This window comes from Lates calcarifer, unplaced genomic scaffold, assembly GCF_001640805.2.
Source record: "Lates calcarifer isolate ASB-BC8 unplaced genomic scaffold, TLL_Latcal_v3 scaffold_37_80, whole genome shotgun sequence".
NCBI classification, from domain to species: domain Eukaryota; kingdom Metazoa; phylum Chordata; class Actinopteri; family Centropomidae; genus Lates; species Lates calcarifer.
In genome coordinates, this window is record NW_026118159.1 from 314,301 (window position 1) to 337,641 (window position 23,341).

The window sequence follows — 23,341 nt, forward strand, 5'->3', positions numbered from 1 at the left end:
CACAGCATTAACACAAGCTGGTGGCATTTTACCAGCTTGTTTATTATAATCAAGAAAACTTGCCCACAACACACCAACGTGCCGTGACACTGATGTGATATATGACAGGAAATAAAGTGAAATAAATGTGTTGCATTATATAAATATATGCTCCAATGTAGTGTTTCTATTTAGCCTTTCTCTTCTTTGTGAGACATCAGCAGAAAATAGACAACACTGATGTAAAAACACACAAAGACACACACTTGTTTCTCAGTGATGGATGGTGGAGCAGTGATCCTGTGTTCTGCCTATACATCAGCCTTTTGTTTTCCTTTACGCTGATCATGAAGACGTTCTCCTTTCCTTCTCTTTCCTCTCCTTCCCACCTCTTGAGATATTGTCTTTTTTTGTCTCGCCCTCTTTTACCAAACGATGCAATTACTCCTCGTCTCATTCGTCTTCCTCTTTGTTCTGCTGCCTCTAGTTTTGCCTCGTTGAGAGAGTCCAACAGAAGTGCTTTGTAAAAGCTCCTTTTTAAACTCATTAATGCATCATAAGATCGACATGTTCGACATGTTCGACCCCGAACACACAAAAGACAGAAAACAAAGAGAGGAAAAAAGAGCTGCTGCTGTATAAATGCCAATAGTGAAATTACTTAACTGCTTTTTCTATGTTTTGAATCTGTGAGTCAAATCAATTTTCCATTTCAGTCCACATTGATCAGCTCAGCAGCCCGTCTGGAGGTAACTGTCCAATTTACTCAACTCATTGACGTAGTTAACTTCATTCCTATTCGGCCGTTTTAATCCCTTGTTTTCATTTGTTGCTCCAATTAGTTTTTCATCAGTCATTCGCCAGCCAACTAAACCAAGTGAAAACCTTTTGTGTTTTTCAGCTGGTTCATGATGTGCTAATTTACCATACAGTGCGTCACCATCATCCTTTAGTACAGACTGGGACAACGTTTCCAATAAAGTTAGTGAAGTCATGCTCAGATTAAACAAAATCTGATTTCACTCCTGTAACTTTGACAGATTGTTTTTGAAACTGAATCAAAAAGAAGAAAATAAACAGTGCTGTGTGTGATCTTTCAGTTGGCAACGCCAAAGAGACAGAGCAGCACAGCGTTTGAAACGGGCTCTTTGAAAAAGTTCTTCTGAAAGAATAACAAAATAAAGTGGTAGTGCCGGTTCTGTTGCAGATCAGGCCTCCTCTAGTCTCTCCCAGACTTTCTTGTGTTTCCAGGAGTTTTAATTAAATTAAAACAGGCTTTGGTTTTGAATTTAGCAATATTTAAATAAGCTTTGATATGAAGTACATCAAACCTGCCAGGCTGGTTAACATGCTCTGCACTGTTAACCAACAGCATGTTTTCATGGAACGACAGTGTCAGTTTGGATTTTGTTGGTCCAGATCGAAATATCTAGAATTGATCCAATGACTTTTTTTTAAAATCTGCCATTATCATTGATCAAATTCTGAACTTTGGTTAATAACCAATACCTGTAAAACGATTGAAATTTCCAGTGTTAGCATGCTAACATGCTAAAACACAATGGTGAACATGGAACATTATACCCACTAAACATCACCAGAGATGAACGTTGGTTGTTAATGACTTCTAAGTCTTTTTAACTGATCTACAGTTCAGTATTAGTAATTAATTACTTAATAATTCAGTATAGTTTAAGTCTTTGACTATCACTGCGTCAGGCACCTCTTGAAGGGAATGTGAATGGCACCACTGTCGAGCTGCTCCAGCTCATCCGAGCATAAAGCCAGGCATGCACTCAACTAAATTAATCTCCATTTTTAGCTGATGCACTCACTCTGACGAAGAATAAGCTGAATCTCTTTTCATCATTAGTACTACCATTACTTGAAAGCAGTGACAACTTCCATCACATTTAATACATTTTTTATTTACACATCCTCTCAGAGAGATCTGTGACACAGCCAGACAAATAAAACAAGTTGCATAGGCTGAAATATGCCAGGTATTCATCTTGAACAGCACCTCATCAGCCACTCAGAAATATATCACTTATTTCCATCACGCCATCCTCAGATTGATGAACAAAAAGCCCCAAACAGCACATGCTTACTAAATCTTCTGATGGCAAGGCCCTAAGCTGCAGAATCATCCATCCGTGCAATCATTCATCTACAGACGCTCTTAGTAAGCAGCTGACTCGCTGAAGCGATGAGCTGACAAACATGCAGTATGTATTTAGGAGGCAGATCAGGTGAAAGCCTGTACAATCTTCTGCCATATGGTCGGATTTGTGTAGGAGGCAAAAAGAAAAGCTGCGCTCCTGCATATACTTATACATGTCATTAATCGGTGCCTTTGAGAAGCAGCGGTTTCCTACAGGTTCACTCAACAATCGCTGCACAATTGTCACCCAAGCAAAGACTCAAAGTCCCAGCTGTTCAGTGTTCGGCAGTAAAATTGTTTATTGTTGTATTCTGTGCACTGCTTACACTGAAGTCCTTTAACCTGGTGTCTTAAATGTTGCTGTGGAGGCTTTGTGGATTGTGTTAACTTTGGTATTCTCACCCAGCCACGCTGGTTTAATGATCAGATTTAACTGAGAAATATAATTCATAACCATGGGAATAGTAAAGAGAAAAAGCTACTATGTGGATTTTGAGTCAGGCTTGTTTAGTTTTGTTTGAAATGATGTTAATGAGAATAATGGACAGTGAGTAGATCATAGTCAAACCAACTGAACCAATTGGGACCAGATTGGTTTCAATTAGTATTATCATTATTGTTGTTATTCATCAGGGATTTAGCAGATTAATTCAGATCCATTGGCCCTGTGTCTGCAGCACTAAGAGTTAAAGAGATGCTGTGACTTGCTGATGGTTAATCCACTGGAACAATCTGTTTCCCAAACACTCAGCAGGCAGTTGGAGATGGAGAGGTGTAACCGCCGATCACAGCTGACAGTGAAAAGTCAAACGCAAAACCTCCTACATGGAGAGGAACCGTCAGCTTCTCGGCGATTAAGGAAAAATGCCTTTTGTGTTTGAGTTGATGCCCACACATCCAAATTACCCTGCGCCAGTCTGAAGAGATGAAAGAGCCCCAGGTTAATGCAGGTTACTCAGCATGAAGAGGAAGAGAGAGAAAGAAAGAGAAAAAAGAAAGGGAACAGAGGAAAAAAAGGGAGGAAAGATGGAAAGAGTGAGGGAGATATGAGAGTAATCTGCCAACAGGCATAATGTTTTTTATCCAGATTTTGCATCAATCTATTTTTTTCCCAAGAAATTAAACTGCACAGCTTCCAAACAATCATGAGAATGTTTTGACACCAGTTTGGTCTCTGAGTTGAAAAACTAGAGGCTAGTTTACAGAAGTGGGTTTCACATCTTCAATATTTTGCAGAAACACTGATTACAAATAATGGTGACAGTGTCATATTTCACAAATAACTGATGCTCATCGAATTGCAGATAAATCACAGGGCTCTCACATGCTCATGCACAGGTTGCAAATTGCAGCTTTCATGATAAAATTCAATGAAATGGGCCGACAATCACACTTTGGTCTTTTTGAATCTAAAAGGACCAACAGACAAACAACAAAACAAAGTTGTTTTCCACATGAAAACTGAAAGATTTGAATGAAAACACATCTGATGTTATTATAGTGTGTAGTACAGTATTAACTCTATATGTAACAATAGGATTCCTACACCATCAGTGCTGGTACCGTTAATAAAGAAAGAGGCTGAATGATACAGCGAAGGAAAGAGAAAGAGAGAATTTTGTTCCCCATGAAGCCGTTGGACCCACAAGTGTAGTGGGCTCCCAGAAAAACAAGCCCACACACACACACTCTCACACTCTCACACTCTCTGAGGATTTCACAGTTCGTGACACGCTGGTTTCATGTGACACATTAGCAGTGAGTCACAGTGTTGCTTTTTCCCAGGAAAGGTTTCTACCCTTGGATGCTGCTAATTCCATGAACGTGACATACTACATTTCCGACGCTCTCGCGCACATACGTATATAGCCTCTGTGACAGCCTGGAGATGGGGTTATGTGTAATTTTTTTTATGTGTCAGTGGTTATACACAAGGGTTGGAAACATGGATGGGGCGAGACTGAATATTAACATAATGATGGAGGGAAATAATGGGAAACATGAGCATAGGTGGATGGATTGGTGGATGTGTGTCTCTCTACGAGGACAGTAATGAGGGCAGAGGTGGAGAAATGACAAACAATGACTGGAAAAGTGGTGAATATGAAATAAAACCAGAGGAGAGGAAGTGAGGAGAGATACAACAAGGAGGGGAAATGATGCTCAGGGAGAGGAGGGGGTGACAGGCCAGAGGGTAATAAAAGGCAAAGCCGTGGACCAGGTTGAATTATTGTGATTATTAGATCAGTGCAGGAGGAGGAGGAGCACGGTGCAGTTAAAAAATATGAGAAATGTCATAATTTTCAGGCTACACATTCTTGACTTTGGAAAACCAGTCCAACATGAATATAAGCTGTGAATCCCCCACCATGCTCTGTTTTAATGCACTGGGAAATCAGCTGCCTCATGTACAAGTCCAATTTCATGCATTCACCCTGGATCTATCCCGAGCTGCTGCTTTTGCTTAACCTAACCTGTCCAACCTGTTAGACACTGACTTACTACATTTCCCAGAATGCCTCCTGACAACACAAAAAGTACCAAGTTAAGAACTTAAAGCGTCTCCTTGGATCAGGATCTACAGGAACAAAACACTTTCACTAGAAAAGGAATCTGAGCCCAGTGTATCACTTCCTCACTTTTTTAAATGGATGATTGTTAAAGGTCGTGTCTCCGTGACAAACGTGCTAACTCTGTTTCCTGATCAGCACAGAGATGCAGTTAAATGCTCTAGAAAAAGGCAGTAAATGGGCAAAAAAAGAAATATGTTGCTGCTTCAGTTTCAAGGTCCTTGTAATGCACATACTGACTCTTAGTCACACCTCTGCTTTACCTAACTATGATGACCCAAAAAGTCAAGAAAAATTGCCAAGTCCAATTTCCAAGAACCAGTAAAAACTGACAAATCAGAAATCGGTACTGAGCAGAGGCATCTAGCAAATGTGGTCCGTCTGCTCTCCTTCTTTGCCTTCAACACCCACAATTCCTGAGTATGACGTTTGAACAATGGCTCTGTGTCAGATCACAGACAGACTGCGATAATCAGGCTTGTAAACAGCATGACAGTGCAGCTTCACCACCTGTAATTATTTCTTTTGTCAACATCCTCCTGCTGTCCTACAGTAAACTGAAGCGATCGAGAACATGAGCCAGAGATTTTTTTAATGTACGTAAATCAATTTAAAGCAGAGTCAAACCAGGCGAGTATTTGATTAGCCTGAAGTGTCTGAGGACATGATTGGTTTTACCCACCAAACATCAAGGGGATGAAGATGATTATATTCCATTAATGCTGCCAGTAAAGCTCCTCTAACAAGAAATGTAATTCTTCATATTTGTCTACAGTACGTACACTCATGGAATCATTAATGGTCACAATAGTAACAAAAAGTGCTGCTTTTTAATGGGATGTAATTCTAGTCCTTACTGACTGACAAAATGATTGATTAGCCACATTCTTGACTGAATGTACCCACCCCTGTAGATTTCAGACTTTTTCTTTGTTTCCTGATTGAGTTTTCTCGGGAGCTGTTTTGAGTTCTGTAGCTCAGCAGTTGGCGCGCGTCATCTTCATTTATTGTCTTATAATGTGGCTGTTATGTAGCTGTTTGATGCTGTCATTGTGATTAATGGCTTCACAAATTAAGTTTGACATAGACCAATGAGACAAGAAAACAACCCCAAGCTTGGGAAATATACTGAATTCTTATATCTAACTGTATTTACAACACAGTTAAGCCCTTTGCAATAAATTAGGTTTTATCAAACTAACAAGAGCAGAGAGTGTGTTTGCTGGGAACTATTTTCAGTGGCAGATTCATAATTAATAATTTATGTTTTAGTCAGAAATCCTCTTTAAAGTGATATTAACTAGTTGGGATGTTATAGTATGGTATAATACAGTACAGATATTATAAATACAATGAAGAAAATGTAGTGAAATTACTGTTTCTGTTCTTGTTTTCATGGCAGTCACAGCTTTGAAACCGTAAACATGATTGTTGGAGTAACTGTTCCCTCCTGCTGTGTGTTCATTTCCAATGCGAGTGTGTCTCTGAAAAAAAAACAAAAAACAAACACAATAACCTTGTAGCGTCATAAAAAAATGAGGTTTCCATTTCAAAGTGCTGTTAGCTGGGCAGACTGCTTTCATTCCTACACCTCTCATTTCTCAGTGGGTCAGAGTTGACATTTCACAGCCCAGCTCGACTCCCTGCTGCTCCTTCTTCTGATGATGACTGCTTTTTGGTTTTTTTTTGAGTCCATGTTCACAGACCTGTTGGGATCTGACGAAAACACAGCAAAGACTGAGTACTGCTGGGGTAGAAACACTCATTAACTTGAGTTAACGATGGGTGTTTGTGAGGGAAACCCTGTAGTGATCTTTTCTCCTCAAAGCTCTCCATTTCAGAGGCGTGAAGATAAATTAATAGACCACAAGATTAAAAGACTAAAGCCTCACTAACATCCAAAAATGTCTCTTGTTTTGGGGGTTTATGTAGAGATGCATATTTGACCTGTTGGTGGCACAAGATGAAAAGTCAGAGGATCAGCAAAGTCAGAAGTAGTAGATTCTTTAGGGACCATCTCTGTCAAAAAAAAATTAAAATAAAAAAAATCAATCTTTACAAAAGTTGCTGTTGATATTTCTCTACATCATTAAGTGTTGGACAGACTGAGGTCATACTAATGCTACTGAATGGAAAACCAAGGGTAATGACAGAGCCTGTGAAGGGAAAAGCTTGACTAATTAAATGTATATTGTTGATTAAATTTTGATTAAAAATAGAGGTGATGTTACAAAGTCCTGGCGGCATCATTTCTGACTGGCAGATGAGTTGATGAGTTTATAGGTGATTTGGTTTTAAACTTGCATTTCATTCATCACTGGAGTCATAAAATCATAACTCCTGTGTTGTATTTTTTTATAATTTAATGTGATTTTCCTCACTCAGACTCTCCCTTGCATCCCCACATTCCTTCATCTCCATTACAAACCCAGTCACATCTCCTCTCTGCTGTCCTCTGTGGTTATTATCAACTCCAATCCTGCACAACCTTCAACACTCACCGCTCCATGTACGTCAAACGTGACGCACACTGACTTTATTCCTCTTCCTCCCTTTCTCATTCCTTCTGTGACTGACAAATGGAAACTAGAAAACAAATTATCCACCTCAGCCAGGCACACCATTTCTTTTTGAATATGACAGGTAATGAGAAAAACAAACAAAACTACAAAAACAGCAAACATCTGGAGTGCTATCATGATAAACAGTGTTTACATTGCCTCTCAACATCAATTTCTCTTTTGTTGTTTGTTTAAGTCTTGTTTTCATGATTTCTTGTGATTGAAAATGTTATGATGAAAGCATTTCATGTTAAAAGGGTATTTATAATGTAATTTTGGGGGGTAATAAAAAACTATCACCTCTCTTGGAAAGAGTGCATAGTTCATATAAAGTCGAAAATCACTGCACTTTTGAACTTTGTTAGATTAAAGGTCCCTTCAGATCTTGTTGGTTGAAATCTGCTTTTTAAATGAGGTAAGAAATAAGTAATGAATTCCTGAACTGCAACATCTTGTTTCAAACTTTGTTGAAGTTTAAGAATATCACAAAGCAACTGGGCGTCCAAATCAGGGTTATTGGGGCTTTTGACTCTGAAAAGTCAAGCAATAAATGTAAAAAGTATTAATATAACTGACAAAAAGTTCTTGTGCTGGGAGGCAGTAACATTGGCAAAGACATTAGCAGCTGTCTTTTAATAAAAAATACAGGTCATAAAGTCAATTTTATGAAATTTTATAAGGTCTTGATGACATCTGCAGATGTTCCTGCAGAGGTTATGAGGGGAGAAATTAGCATGATAGTCTGTAGTCTGTGTTAAAGTATTAATCCTGATTTCTAAGTAGTATTAGTATTGAATTGGTGAAAGCGGCAGGGCTTAATTAAGACATTTTAACTCAAAAGACTCTCACATTCAAAAATCTCTCTACATTAACTTGTTTAAAGGACATTTTCTCTTGATTCTAATGCGGCAACCTACTTTAGTTTCCTTTATCTTTATTTATCTAATCAGGTTATTGAGATTATATTCTCTAAACACACACTCAACCAATTTCCACAAGTGTTAGAGTGTGTAGTTTGGACAGCTAATCCTAAATGATCAAATTAAGGTAAAAACAATAAAATTAGGAGTAGACGTTTTTGTTTGGTGCTATCAAGTTTGTAGTCTCCAGTCTTATCTGATGACCTGTGATATAGCCAAAGACTGAACAGGAAGTGAAACAACATTCAACAACAAACTGTTGTTTTTACATTTCTCACACTGGCATTGATATCGATCTTCTCATCTAACCTATTTTCCAAAATGCTGAATTGTTTGTTTATTCCTAAAATGATGTCTCTATCCTAAGATAAATGACTTGTCTTTCGTCCTATAAAGAGAGCTGAGTCCTCACAAGGTTGTATTTGATCAGAGTCCCTATAAACCACCAGTTTGTAAAACCTTTTGAGATACTGCTATATAAAATATATTGGACTTGGCATTTGTAGTAAAAATGCAAAAACCCAGTTGTGATTTACTGTAATATTGACTGACAAAGCTGCTTGGGAGGCAGTTCTACTCGCCTCTGCTGACATTAGGACAGTGATTTGCTGTCACCGAACACGACACACAATGTGAAACATGACATACAATGTGAAACAGGACATACAATGTGAAACGCACCACTTTGAGCTTTGTAGTGGAGGGAAACGTTGCCAACATCAAGCTAATCCCCAATGGTTGTGATGTGTCGACATCAGCAGAGAATGAGGAGCTCCAGAATTCAGTTATATGCAGATTTGTTGTGTGATTTAACGGAAACGCTTGAATTTGTATGATCAACCTGAGAATTTGTTTATCGCTGTAGAAAATTGTGTAGGCTTATTTAATCAAACACATCACAGTGTAGGTGGGTCGACATTCATTCACTCACTGATGCTGTTGTGAGGCTACACACTGGAGAATAATATCAACTTTAATGCCTTGTGATTTTGGTGTAATCAGTGAGGGAGGATATGTGTGTGATATGTGTGTGTGTCTGCATGTGTCCGCCTCTGGGAAACTGTTGGAGCTTAAACTCTTGATTGAACACCAACACAAGACAGGCAGAGCTTCAGCTTTCACCAATTTCAAAAGGAAGCGTTTTCTTTACAGGCTAGCTGCTACAGCGGAGCTTTGAAGGTACATGACAGTATCAGTGATTAGTGGGATGTTGGACAGTTTAAATGGACTACCATGTAGTAATTTTATTATTTTAAATTTCACTTTTGAAGGACAGTTAAGTGAGTAGTTCTTTGGCAACACCGCAGTGTTTTTACATAACTTGTTATAAAATGTTACTCAACATGACAATTAACTGCTTACTCCTCATATTTATTTTGCAACAGACCTTGAATCCATTTTTCTGTATATGTTGTTTTTTGTATTTGAAATCTTTACTATCTTTCTTCCCAGCAAAGAAGGATCAAGGAAATCTTTATCACCACCAAGGGGCAATTTGTTTCACAGCCAGCAGTTTTATAAAAAACAAAAAATACATATATATATATATATATATATCTCCAGCATACAAGGAACAGTACACCGTAATAAATAAACAAGAACTTACATAGAGCTATTTAAGAAAGTATATAACAATGGTGGTAGCATTTCAGTTTTATCCAGGACCTTGAGAGCTTGTTTGTGTACAGACTGTACAGTTTGACAGCATATGAAATTTGGAAAAAAAAAAAAAAAAAGACCTTGGAATAAATCTTAGCAGCTTCAGGTTTCAGGTATTTTCTCATAAATGAAGTCGTTTACATTGAATTTTGTTTTTGCAACAGCTTGTTATCAGAATCAGCCAGCCCTGATGATTCTTCAGTGGTGTTCTTCACCCGTCACCACCTGGATCATTCATGACACCTGATTTTCATCCCAATCATTAGACTCTGAAACCCCATCTGTGACAGCGGTAACGATGGTGGCAGGGTGAACTACGTAAAAATAGTAAATGTGAAGCAGTGGAACATTTTCATATGTAGAGAACATACAGCTGTGCTTATGCTTATTTTCAGCTTTATGTAAATGATACCGGCCTGTAGGCCATCTGTTTCACAGGCGTCATTATAATGATAAATTTACTGCTGACAAGCATGTTTGATACTGCTCAGCTCTCACACATCCTCCTCTGCTCCGTTGTCATGGGGAAAAAAATCATACCACACAATGTGAAGGAGCAGAAACATCTCCTGGATGAATGAAAGTCAAACTGCAGCAGGTTCTTTGTAAAATAACTTTTCTGTCTCCTCCCGAAGAAACTCGGTTATGTCAGAGCAGCTCATGGAGAAAACATCTTTACAATATATTCCACTTAAACAGCACCTATTGATAAAGCTGTCAGTCAGGAAAGGCTCAGACTTACCAGTAAACACTGAGAGCGAACACGAAGAATAAACACTAAGCGTAAATGCACCAGGGGAATTCCAGTGCATTTACCTGATCGGTTCGGTTCGTCTGGCTCAAACCTTAGTGTGGTTTAAACAAGTGCACAACATGAAAATGTTCGAGTTTGTTTTTTGGTGCGAACACAAAGCAGCCCAGAGGATATGAGGCACTTGTATTACCAATTCAAAAGCTAAATAGATTCATAGGGCTGCAATTAATGATTATTTTCATTATTAACTAATGTTCTGATTAGTCATAAAATTGTGCAGAGTATCCACTATATTTTCCTTGAGCTCAAACTGTGTTTCTTGTTTTTTTTTCATGTATTTAAGCTTAATCAGCGTTAGGCACATTAAAATAAGTTGCATGTTGAGTTGTTGTTGAATGTTGAAACCAACTCCTACAACCAAACTAAACTGTGGTGATTTGTAGAAGTCATTAGTAGAAGTACCAAAACTCACTTAGGCAAGAAATGTGTTTAACGTTATTAAGCTCAAAGTGCAGCTGAAGTTAATGAAGTCCAGCTCTGATGAAAGTTGATTAAAGTCTGTCAAACTGCGTCTCATTAGAGAAGAGAATTACTCAGGTAAAGTGTGATGTGTTATTTTACTCCCTGTGGTTTGTGTAACAGCAGACAGGATGCTCCCTCTTTTCCCTCTCGGGTCGACTCTGACTTGTCGTTGAGTGGGAAGAAGGACTCACAAAACACCTCGCTGCCTGCAGGCGAGAAAGTTGCATATTGTAGCGTTTGAAAAGAGAAAAGTCTTTTCCTCTCGGTCTCTTTCTTCCCCCTCTCCGCGCTGTCAGGCAGCTGTCATCATCAGCTGCGCTGCGTCTTCTCTGTGTTTTTAATCCCAGACGCTGTGACTGGCAGGCTCATTACAGTGAGGCTTCAAACGCTGACGAGCAGAAGAATCGACCGCGCTGCAGCTGTGACAAATATAGACTGTGGACACATTACAAAGTTTTCAGCTGTGCTGCTAGAGAGGTTTTCTGCGAGTGCCTCTTAAACTGTATGTGTGAATGGAGATGGAGAGCGTCTGAGAGAGGGTGTTAGTGTGCATGAGGCAGAGTTTCATGACAACCGTGGGAAATGAAATTCTCTCAGACAGACTGGTGGATATTAAAGCATCTAAAAAATTCTGAGTTTGATGGAAAGTAAAACTGCATATGACCTATGTTATATAACTGTGTGTGTGTGTGTGTGAGAGGGAGACGGAGAGTGTGTTGGGTAGATGACGCATTAAGTCTGCTCTTCACACTCTGCTGGTGGTCCTGACAAATGTAATCTGTCCTCTGACGGGACGTTCAGCAGCAGAAAGGATCCAGACCGCTGTGAAAGTCCTGCAACTTCCTGCAATATCAGGAGCAGCAAACTCTAACCACTGCAGTTTGTTTAGTTTTTGCTCTAAAAGTGTTTGAATATACTTGAAACAAACTCCAGAGTGAAAGTGACACATTCTTCTTTTTCCAGTCAGCATGACCGCTGTGATTCAGAGATAAAAAGACGTCAAGGACGACGTCATGTTTTTTGCAAAGACGAGGTTTTAAATGTTGCAACAGATTTTTTTGCATCTCAACACCCCTATTTCCTTTTTCTTGAAAAAGTGATTTTGGCTTAAACTTTAAAGCAGTGGTGTGTAGGATTTAGTGACATCTAGTGGTGAGAATGTAGATTGCAGCTGAATGAATATCTGTTCCCTGAACTCTCCGTCTCCCTTTGGAGAGTCTACGGTGGCCGTCTGGTGACAAAATGGAGTCAACTACCACAAGTGCATAGTAAGTGGCAGTTAGACATGTTAGGGTGGTGTTGGCAGAGGAGGTAGAGAGGGACGCTCCTGCTCTGACGTCCTGACGAAACAGGCGATGCCAGAGGTTCATTGACGACTCTCGGCCGGCTGGTTAACGACCGCTGTTTTCATGCATGTGTTGCACAGTACCATGATTAATTAAACACAGTGGCTGCGCTCATCTGTCTAACAACAGAGAGGCGAGTGCTCTTAATAGGCTTTTTAATGAGGTCAACTCAAGAGGTTTTAAATAATCTATTACACTGCAATGAATACAGTAGACGTCCTGCACCGCCGTGTTGGAGGAGAGCAGACGAGGAAGGATTGGGATCTTCTTCCTCTGTGGTGAAAATGAATAAAAACATATTTCAGAGCAGTAGAATAACAGATTGGTTAGAAGGTGAGTTGGCTGTTGTGCAGAGGATGTTCTGTGTATGTGACTCGCATTGACCTGTTACACACCTGTCACCCAACAGTCTGCACTCAATCACAGTCTCTGCACAGTCACGGTCTGTTGCATTATGGGAATCTGAGTCCATGACATGAGCACTCTGAACGCTCGGCTGACTCCATCCTCACAGCTACTCCTCAAACATACAGTCTCACACGACTCTGGCATGCCAACACCACCCTCCACACTTCATTTCACTTTGAATTAGTGCCCTGCCAACACACATACACACACACACACACACACACACACACTCTCTCTCTCTCACACTTTCACACTTACACATAGCAGATACACCACTCAAAGTCACCACGCAATATCGTCACAACACGCAACACATTCACGAAGACATACGCACAGCATGAGCTCCTGCAAACAAACACTTTCCAACACATGGCCCTCTCACACACACACACACACACACACACACACACACAGACAGCAGAAGATATGAACCAGGCTTACTCACTACACTCACACACGACTGGTTGGTGTGAACCTCAGATTCCTCTGTGTGTCGCCTCGACTCTCATCACCAGGTTCTTTAGGGGGCTTTTATTGTGAAAGAGCTGCACAGTGCTGCTTTAATCTCACTCATCAATAAACATGAGTTTGAGCTTTATGGAGGTTTTTTTTTTACACTATGGACATTATGCATTAATGGTGTTTGTATTGGTTTTACTGCTTTCTTTAGTCATAAAATCCTCTTTATCCCTGTATTCATTCTCTTTTTATATCCGTGCCTTACATCCTGTTTTGTAACTTTATTAGAGAGGTGCTGTAGAAATACACTTGGTTATTGAAGTCTTTAATATAAAGTTTAAAGTCATATTCCTTGTGGGTTTAGTTGTGGTTCTTTTGGTGTTGTAGCTCTTCTCTCAGGGTTTTGTAGGAACTTCCTGCTCCAATCTGGTATCGAGTGAAACCCAGGCTGTTGCTGATGTTAGTACAACACTGATACTTCGTACAAAAGTGTAACGCGATCAGAAAAGGGGAAATAAAAAATATGTTTTACCAGTTTCAAGTTAAAAGCCATCATCAATGTTCAGTGGTTTCATTGAGCCGTAGTTCACATATGACTTTCCAGTCAGTTCCTATTCACAGTCTAGATTCCTGCAGTGTCCCTATTGATGATACACACATTATGAAATACACATTTACCCCAGATCACAGAGTCTATATGTTGATCTGTCAACATGAAAATCGACTCTACAACAGAAACATTTGAGATCGGAAGTATTGATGTTTTGGTATCGATCAGCAGTATCGACCACTGAGAGCAGAGCAGGAGCTGTGTCTGTTCACAACCAAACAAATAGACTAAGAGGATTTATTGTGACTGAGGTTTTTTCTTTTTCTATTTGGGTGTTACAGCAGTGGTGCACGCAACTATACTGAAGTCTGTGATCAGCGTGAAATGAAGTAGGTCGTAAGATGACTGACTGACCTCTGTGTGAAGACATCGTGACGGAGGAAAGTTGTGAGAGGAGCAGGTTTCTTGCCTCTGTCTTGTTTTCAGTCTTAACGTCAATAAGATCGATACATTAAAAGCAGCTGTACTCACTGAGGGATTTATTTTTGTTCCTGTTTTTCTTTTCTGCGTAGCAAAGATTTTCATCCCATCACAGAGAAAAGACACTGTCTGAAAAACACTTTGTTTTCATCTTCAGAAAAGTCTGAGACGTCAGATCACAAACTGTTTTTGAGAAGTAAAATTTAATATTGATATAACAATATAAAGGTAATTAGGTCGTCATTTATGCCCCAGTTATTTACCTCTGTACAGTACAGTACAGTTAATACTCATGGAAACAGAATAAATCTTTTTTCAGCCTGGCTGGGTAAATTGTCCGGTGCAGTAGAATAACTTCCAGTCTTGCGTGAAGGTAACACGTCTTCATTCATCATGGGGATAACAGTGGAGCAAAGTCATTTTCCTGACAGACTGAACTGAACTGAGAGCATCAAGTTAACTAACAAGCTGTCAGTCATATTTAATAAGTCTGCCTCAGCTTCCACGTCCACACTCAGAGTAAGAGGAGGATCCTTTTAGTTTAACCACAAACATCTCTATATATCACTACCAGACTGTGTTTTGTAAAGTATCTGATTACTTCTTCCACCACTGAAAGTCACACAGTAACACAAACACACTAACAGATGGAGGCAGTGGTGTTCCAGCAGCTGCTGTGCTCAGCTCTGTAAAATTACTGTTTTTGTGAATGGAGTCTGGTAGTGTTATATAGTGATGTTTCTGGTTACACAAAAAGAATTTTACTCTTTAATAAAAACGTCTATCTCTGTGGGAATCTTACAGCAATTCTTTTTTTCACTTGTATTCAGCCACAGAAACGCCCACAGGGCAAACCCACTAATGGCCAGTTCTGGTAATTGTGTTTTTAAATGTGTTAAAGTCAGAAAACGACCTTTGACCCCACTGGTGGTGAAAATCTAAGAATAGCAGAGTTTTCAACAGTTTGTTTTCTGGTGTGTAATGAGCATCACAGCCTCACACGGCTGCTCGTGCAGCTGCAGACTCTTAGTGGTGTTTACACGGCAGGGCAACGTGAGTGCAAACCCATGTTAACAGTTGACATGGAAATTGCTCCACGCTGCTCGATTGTGGCAGAAACACCTCCTGCCTCGCTGTCATGGAACCAGGAAATCATTGACATTACACACTCCCCAGCCCCTTAACCCAACACGAACCATCACGACTAAACGCTCAGAGGAAAGTGTTTGTTTAGACAGTTAGCTTATTGCTGGTTATCAGCGTCGGTAATAACAGTAGGGTTGCCAGCAGGTGTCAGTATCATCACACGTGCTCTGCCCTGACCTGACTTTATCGCTGTTGGTCCAGTAAGGAATATTAGCTGGCATGCTACGTCTTGCTGCACTCGCTCAGTGTTTGGTTAAGTTATCAAAGTTCTTGACTTGTGACTTTTTGATTGTAAGATGAGTCAGATCTTTTCGACAGAGGTTTAGCAGCTAGCCGGACACCTCGAGGTGACTGTGCTGGGTCCAGATCCTTCTTGGACCTATTTCACCTTCAGTTCTCCCAGCTGTCAGAAATCTTGGTGTTAAATTTGATCAAGCATTTTTCTCTTACTGATAATATTTTTATCATTTACAGAACACAACATACAGAACCTTATAAATATATTGTGTCTGAAATGGAGATGATCGTTCAGGTTTTTATCTCATCACGACTCGACTATACTCGACATGAATCGCCCACAAACGGTCCAGGTGATGCACAAAAGATACCAGTTCTTGGTCCTCACAAAGATGTTGGTCCTCACAAAGATGTTGGTCCTCACAAAGATAGCACACACACACAGTGACACACAGTAATGTACAGAGAGTTGATGCCAAAATCATGTTTACATGCAGGTGAAGAGATGAGAGAGTGGAGAAGAAAAAAAGGATGAGTCCAAGTGTTATGCTCACATACTGATACATACTCTCTCTCCCTCTCTCTCTCTCTCTCTCTCTCTCTCTCTCAGGAGGATTTACAGCAGCTTTACTTTCGGAGGACTTCACAGGAAGAAGGGAGGATGCTAACATCTGAATAAATATTTTCCCTCCTTCCCCTCGTCTCCATTTATCATATCATCCCCTCTTCCCCTAATTTCCCTCTGTCCATGTGTCCTCCTCTCCTCCTCCCTCCTCCTGCTCTCTCCTCTTCCTCTCTGTGATCTTCTCTCCTTCCTTTCCTTCTCATGTGCTCCTCTTCTCCTTTTTAACACCTCTCCTTCCTCCCTTCCTCTTCTCTTCACCTCTCATCCCTTTTTTCCTCCTCCCCTTCTTCACTTCTCTCCTTACCTCTCTCATTTTGTCATTTTCTCCCTGCCTCCTTCCTTCATATTCCTCTCTTTTCCCTCTCTCTCTTTTTCTCCGTCCCAACAACCACTCACTCCCTTTTCCTCCCATCTTTTATCTTTAGCTCCATTTTCTTTTTTCCACTGTCCCTTTTTTCCTTTCTCTCTGTAGCCCACCATCACCAACCCCTGTCCTCCCCTTCCTCCTCCTCCTCCCCCTCTCTCAGTTCGCCTCCACCCCTCATGAAGAAAAAACCTCCTCCCCTGATCCTCCACTGGGCTTTTACGCGCCGTGCGTAAAGCGCCTCACTCCCCTGTCCGTGTCCAGAGCGCACGGAGAGAGGAGAGAGAGGAGGAGGAGGTCGTCCACGTTTTAAACCCAGAACTAAACCTCCGTCTTTCCTGCGCTGAGGACGGTTCACCTGTCTGTAAAGCTTCGGACATTTTCGGTTCCTCGGAGCGCTTCGTTTGCGGGACACATGCCCGAATTCACCGGCGGGTTCACCTGATCCTGATGACAGAGACGTGGATGTCCGCGCCGCTTTGACGCGGGATCGTGATGTTTGTTTCCTAAAATCAGTGAAAACATAAAGGAGAACTGGCGCCAGGCTCAGAGAGAGAGGAGGCTCTGCTGGGACGAACGCGCGCGGATACGGAGGATGGGGATTTAAACTCGCAACCACCTCCAGAAAAACGACTTGTTTTTATCCTTTAATGGCATCTGAGAGCCGCGAGACTGTCTCCGTGCTTTCAGTCCGAGCAGCGGGGGAGACAGAGAGGGCAGAGCCGGGATCCGTGAGCGCCGCCGGGACCCGAGCTCCGCGCTAACCGACCCGGAGCCTCAGAGACAGACAGAGGTCAGTGTGTCACTCACACGCAGCACGCGCACATACTATATGATTTACGGCTACACATTTGACACGGACACGCGCGCGTGCCCTGTATCCTGTGTCTGGACAACACTCGGGCAGAGGACACACGTGCGCAAAGTGTCAGTCATCACTTACGCGCTCCTGGTAGCCCAAAGGGCGTCACACGTGCGTGTAAGCACGCACGCGCGTACTTGACGACCTGTAGACATTCTGCATGAGCGCGCACATGTGAAAAAACGCACGTGCATACTGTATACAAAAAAACGTCCGATGAAAACCACGTATTTCCACGTATTATAGACGAAATAATTCATGATAAATATTTTATACTGATTAATCTCATTAATCTCGATGAGAAGTTGCAGCCGAATCACAAATTAATCACAAAACAAACAACACTCAAAGAGGCAGATGATACAGTTACATAATAAAACCTTAACGACAGACTTATTCCACTTTCACTGATTTTATTGGTTCTAATTGGTTCTGTTGACTTTTACAGTTGAATCTGTGTCTGATGCTGAGCCCAAGAAAAGTTTCCAAATGAGACGATAAAGTGTCTTAAACAGAACTGAAACTATGAGCTAGACCCATATTCTAACCCTGGTACTGTTGTGTTCCTGGTTAGTGTTGAACACTGCAGGATGCTGATGAAAATCCTCTTTAAGTGTTTCACAGTGTCATTTTAGAAGGAAATACTGTCACCAAGCATCAAAGTATGGACTTGTTGGAGATACGTGGTTTCTTCAGGCAGCACTGATACGATGCCAGACACACACACACACACACACACACACACACTTAGACAAACATGAAGCCGAAAGCAGCTCTTCTTATCCTCGGCGTGATAAGGAGAGAACGCTGTTTAAATATTAAACCATCATTTCCAGCAGAAATGCTCTGTTCTCCCAACTTCTCCTGAGATGATGAACTGATGGACTCGGTGTTTACCGGGGTCTAACGTTGGAGATAAGCAGCTAGAATCTCAGTGGATAACGTCTGAAGCACTGGAGCTACAGTGTTACCTGCACAGATAAAGTGAAGACATGTCTGGAACAAGAGGAAAACTTTAACAAGTCCAGATGTTATCCTTCACTTTGTGGCAACAGGAAATAGCCTGAATTCAATTTCAATTTAAAGGTCTTATCTCATAAAGAATCATATCAGAGGCTTAATGAGGCGCAGCGTTTCCCTCTGAGCTGACAGCTGGTGACCCACTTCTGATAATTCATCACTCTGGCCAAATTTTAATATCTTCACCCGTCAAACGCTGCGCTGCACTTTGTTCCTAGAAATTGGATCTGTGACTCAGGGGGTTGGGGAGATTATTCATGGGGTGATGTTGCAGTAAAATCAAGAACGTCGTCGTCATGTCAGTTTTCTGATCTGCTGTAGTTTGGTTTATGGTCCAGCTGATTCAGAGACTGGCCTGCTGTTGGTGCGAGTCGTATCCTCAGGAAAAACTTAGAGCAACCAACCAGCTGCTGTGGTGTGGTTGGTGTTGCTGTTGGCGTGTGTTTGGTCTACAACAACGTTTCGGTGGGTGGTACGTGTCACAGTAACATCCAGATGCATGAAGGACCTAAGGTTTGTACAGAAAAGGAAGAGGACTGGGTGTCAAACTGTGGAGTTCTGGTTGTGACGTGTGGTTGAAAGCTCTGGAAAACGCTGCTAAATGAACCGTTACTTTGTCAAACTGCTTTTTCCAGTGACCAAAAACGTTTAGTTCTGACTCTGTTTTCCATGCTGACGAGTGTTTTCCACTGGTGGATGTGTGTGGAAACGTGAGGGGATCGAACCTGCGCTCTGCTGAACACGTTCACTCAGAGGTCACGGTGATGAGTCCAGTGAGTTGTAGGTTCAGTTCGGCTGACTGTGACTGAGCAGTGTGGGTGTTTTACAGCTGTTAAATCCCTCAGGCAGACGGGTTTTCTCTCCTCTGACTGTGAAATGCTGCTCTGATTGATTACACTTAAATGGACTTTGATCGATGAGTCGGTCACTGTCAGCCGCTGAGCTCAGCCTGACAGATCCTGACGGCGGCTCATCCTCAGTCGCTCTGCTGAGGGAAGTATCTGTTAACTAGTCCTCTGAACAGAGGTCAGTCCACCACTTCAGTCCAGACGTATGTGAAATGTTAAGTGTTTACACAGACGTTCATGCTCCTCAGAGGATGAATCCTACCAAATGTGGAGATCCTCTGACTTTTCCCCCTGCGCCACCTTCAGGTCAAAGATGTAACTTCCCATCAGTTCTCTCAATCAGAGCACTAACAGAAGACAGAGTTTGGTGACGTTGTGAAGTAGCGTGGGATCATGGGAATCGTTGTCTTCATCCCCAGAGGTCTCCTCCTCTTCAAAACTAACGAACCAGCTGATTAAAACGGGTAAAAATGCAGAGTAAAGCAGTTTCACATTAGAAGTCATCCCAGAGGAGCCGCGAGCCGAGCTACAGCGTTACGACCTTTATTCAGCTTGGTTCTCTGATAACTTAGAATTCAGTTGTTCAGGAGGTTCAGGTGTATGCTGAATAAAAAGCTTCACTCAGTTCAAATATAAAGTTAAAAACCGTTAAGATCGTTAAAGTTTATCTCAACAATGAGACTTAAACTGTGTCATCGACAGGCGACCAAACGAACAAACCAAAAACCAGGAGGAAAAGACTGAACACATCCAGGTGTTTTACCAATTTGGCTCCAAAATGTGACCAATCAGAAGGCGGCTCAGAGCGCGGCCGACGTGTCAGCACACAGGACCGTCGCCTTTTCACTCATCAGACGCCTGAAAGCGACAGTTGTATCCGTTTACATACTTACATAATCACAGAAGCCTGAAGCTCTCCTGCTGCGCTGCAGCTCGCCGCCAATCGCCGTTTAATAACCCCCCACTGTGGTACGTGTGTGTGTGTGTGTGTGTGTGTGTGTGTGTGTGTTTGATACAAGCAAAAACCCACATTTGTATACACACAAAAACACACACTGGGATTCAGGACATAGAAACAACAGAGTGAGGAATGGGCTACTCGCTCTCTCTCTCTCTTTATCTCTCTCTCCCCTTTAATGAGTGAACCATGGCTACAGATGTTGGGCGATTAAACTCACAGGGTGCAGTGTGAACACACACACACACACACACACACACACACACACACAGGGTGATCTAATTGCTTCTGGCAGCTGAGCTTTATCACGCAACTTTTCGCCTCGAGGCAATAAGCGTTCTGTTTTATCCCCGCCCTCTGTCCTCTTTCATCACCTGTCAATCAACCTGATAGTCCGCCCTCTCTCCTGACCCCCCCTCACCCCCCCTCACCCATTGTCTTATGTCCCATGTGTGTTAATGAGGCTCCTCGTGTTTCCTTATTCGTCTCCTATCAAAATTAGAGAGAAGGAAGTGAAGTGAACGGATTGAAACCTGAGTAAATGTTTGCTTTTATTGTCATAAAAGTCTGTGTCCATAAAGTTTAAACAAACATTCAAAAGGCTGCTTTGGCTTTCTCCTTTATCCATAAATATTCATCAGTCATGGTTTGTGTTGTCGTGTGGATACGGCCCTGAAAACAAAGTACAGTAAGATTAAAGGGAAGGAGGAGGAGGAGGAGGAAAGAGAGGGAGGGATAGGTGGGTGAGGAAGAGGACGGAAAAGAGAGAGGGAGGGAGGGAAGGGGTTAAGGATGTACAGAGAAGAAAAGGAGGTGGTAGAAAGAAGGTACTGGTTGAGACTGAGAGAAGGAGGAAGGAGAAGAGAGGAGGAAGGGAAAGGGAGGAGGGAGACGGGGAAGAAAATCAAGGAGATAGGGAGAGAAAAGGGGGAGGTGGGGAAGGAGAGGAGAGAGGGAAGGTGGTAGAAGAGGAAAGGAGGAGGTAGAGAGTGAGTCTCCCTCTTAGAGGTTAGAGGAGATAGAGAAGGAGAGAAGGGGATAAGAGGAGATACTAAGGAAAGATATAAGGAGGCAGGAAGAGACGAGGGTAGGAAGGAAAGGAAATATGTGTTTTCTCTTTCACTGCTTCATCACTTTCATTTAAAACCTGCATCTGTCTTTGTTTCTCCTTCTTCCTCTCCCTCAACTCTGTCCATCATTCTCTCTCTCTCTCTCTCTCTCTGTCTGTCTCTCTGTCTCTCGCCCACCTCTTCATCATCCATCCCCTCATCTCTCTCTGTTTTTCACTCTCTGTGTTTTACTGCCCTCCAACTGTCGACAACACGTGTCCTCCATGTCCCTGTTTCCTCTGAGCGAACACACACACACACACACACACACACACACACACACACACACACTGGCAGGCATGTTCGACAGTGCTTTCCATTCTGGTTTTGAGCCTCTGGGGACTGTAAAGGTTTCATGGGAGGAGACACGAGTCGCTGCTGTGGTTTGATTTATGAGAAAAACACCAGAGAACCTGATTCTAAAAAGCTGCTGAATGTTGCATTTTTAAAATTCAAGCTAATGAGAACGTGATGCCCGAGGATCAGCACCATGAAAGCACGAGAAGCTGTAGCCTCGGCCACATTCTAGTGCTAATAAGACTACATTTCCCATGATCCTCGTCAGTTTACATCCACACCTGGCCTAGCATTTGTTAATTATCACTTAATGCTGAGACTGATGGGAAAGTCTTTTAGTTTTGCAGGTATTTGGTCACAAATCAAAGTATTGGACGTATTAATAATTTGACCTGATGATGGCGTCACATTGAGAAGTGAAGACGTTTTTCAGGTTCATCCTCTGGAGACCAACACATATTATAAAAATACATTTCTGTTGAAGAGTTTTACGTTAATTTACATTCTCTTCACTAATGTTTTTATTCATTTATTTAGTCTGTGTTATCTTAGGCTCATGGCTGTTTTACCTCTGACAGAGGAGTCTGTCTGTTTACACTGTGCTTATGTGTACAGTTTAAAACCACGTACAGTATATAACAGATCTAAACGTTCAGCTACACCTGCGTCGTCTCAGGAGTAGAATCTAAGTGGTGCTGCTTATAGTCATTCATGCATACAATGAACAGAAAAACAGAATGATGGTTATGACAATCTAAGTGTTTTATGTCGCCTTCAGAGGCAGGACGAGGTCTTAGCTGTGTTTATGTGCTGTCATACGTCTTAGTGAGGACCTCGGGGAAGACCTTGACATTTCTCAAAATGCAGACACATGAAGACATTTGTGCAAAGTGAGGACAATTTCAGAGTAGTGACTAAGTGAAGTCATTCTGGAAAAAATAAGATATGTTTGGAAAACAACGCCATGTGAGGACATTTTGGTAATGTGTGAACATTTTTGTGAGAGCAAGAGAAACTATTTAACTATTTAAGAAAATATTGACTTTTGTGAAAAGTGAGGACATTTGTGAGACATTTTTAGAGAGTGAAAAAATGTGTTAATCATGGGCTGATGATTGAAAAATGAAAGGGCCTGTTTTAAAACATGATGACCTTCTGAAAAGTTGGGACATTTTTTGAAAATCGGAGATTTATTAAGAGTGAGGACATTTTTTAAAGAACTGGGGGAGTGAGGACACTAATGAAAAGTCAGTCTGAGAGAGTGGGGCCACTTGAAAAGTGTAAATGTATTTCCAACAGAATAGAATCTGTTTTATATAACACCAGTATTGCTTTATGCATTACTCGACATGCAGTTATATTTATTCGTGCCGCATTTCGTTCATTACATGATGTACAGTTTTATTTACGTTCCCTGCCTGCTGCTGACGATGTGTGTGTTCTGCTTGTCGGAGCGGGCTGAAGCGTAACATCAGTCTGAACGAGGAGAACGGGAATGAAATG

General features: G+C 41.5%; 1 protein-coding gene across 1 annotated transcript in view; it reads left to right on the forward strand.

Moving 5' to 3' along the window:
- npy2rl (neuropeptide Y receptor Y2, like) overlaps nt 1-23,341 on the forward strand; it is a 93,417-nt gene that overhangs the window by 35,241 nt on the left and 34,835 nt on the right. The window contains exon 4 of the mRNA XM_018663244.2: nt 16,366-17,537. The gene's annotated coding sequence lies outside the window, so the exon portion shown is untranslated. The remainder of the gene's footprint in view (nt 1-16,365; nt 17,538-23,341) is intronic.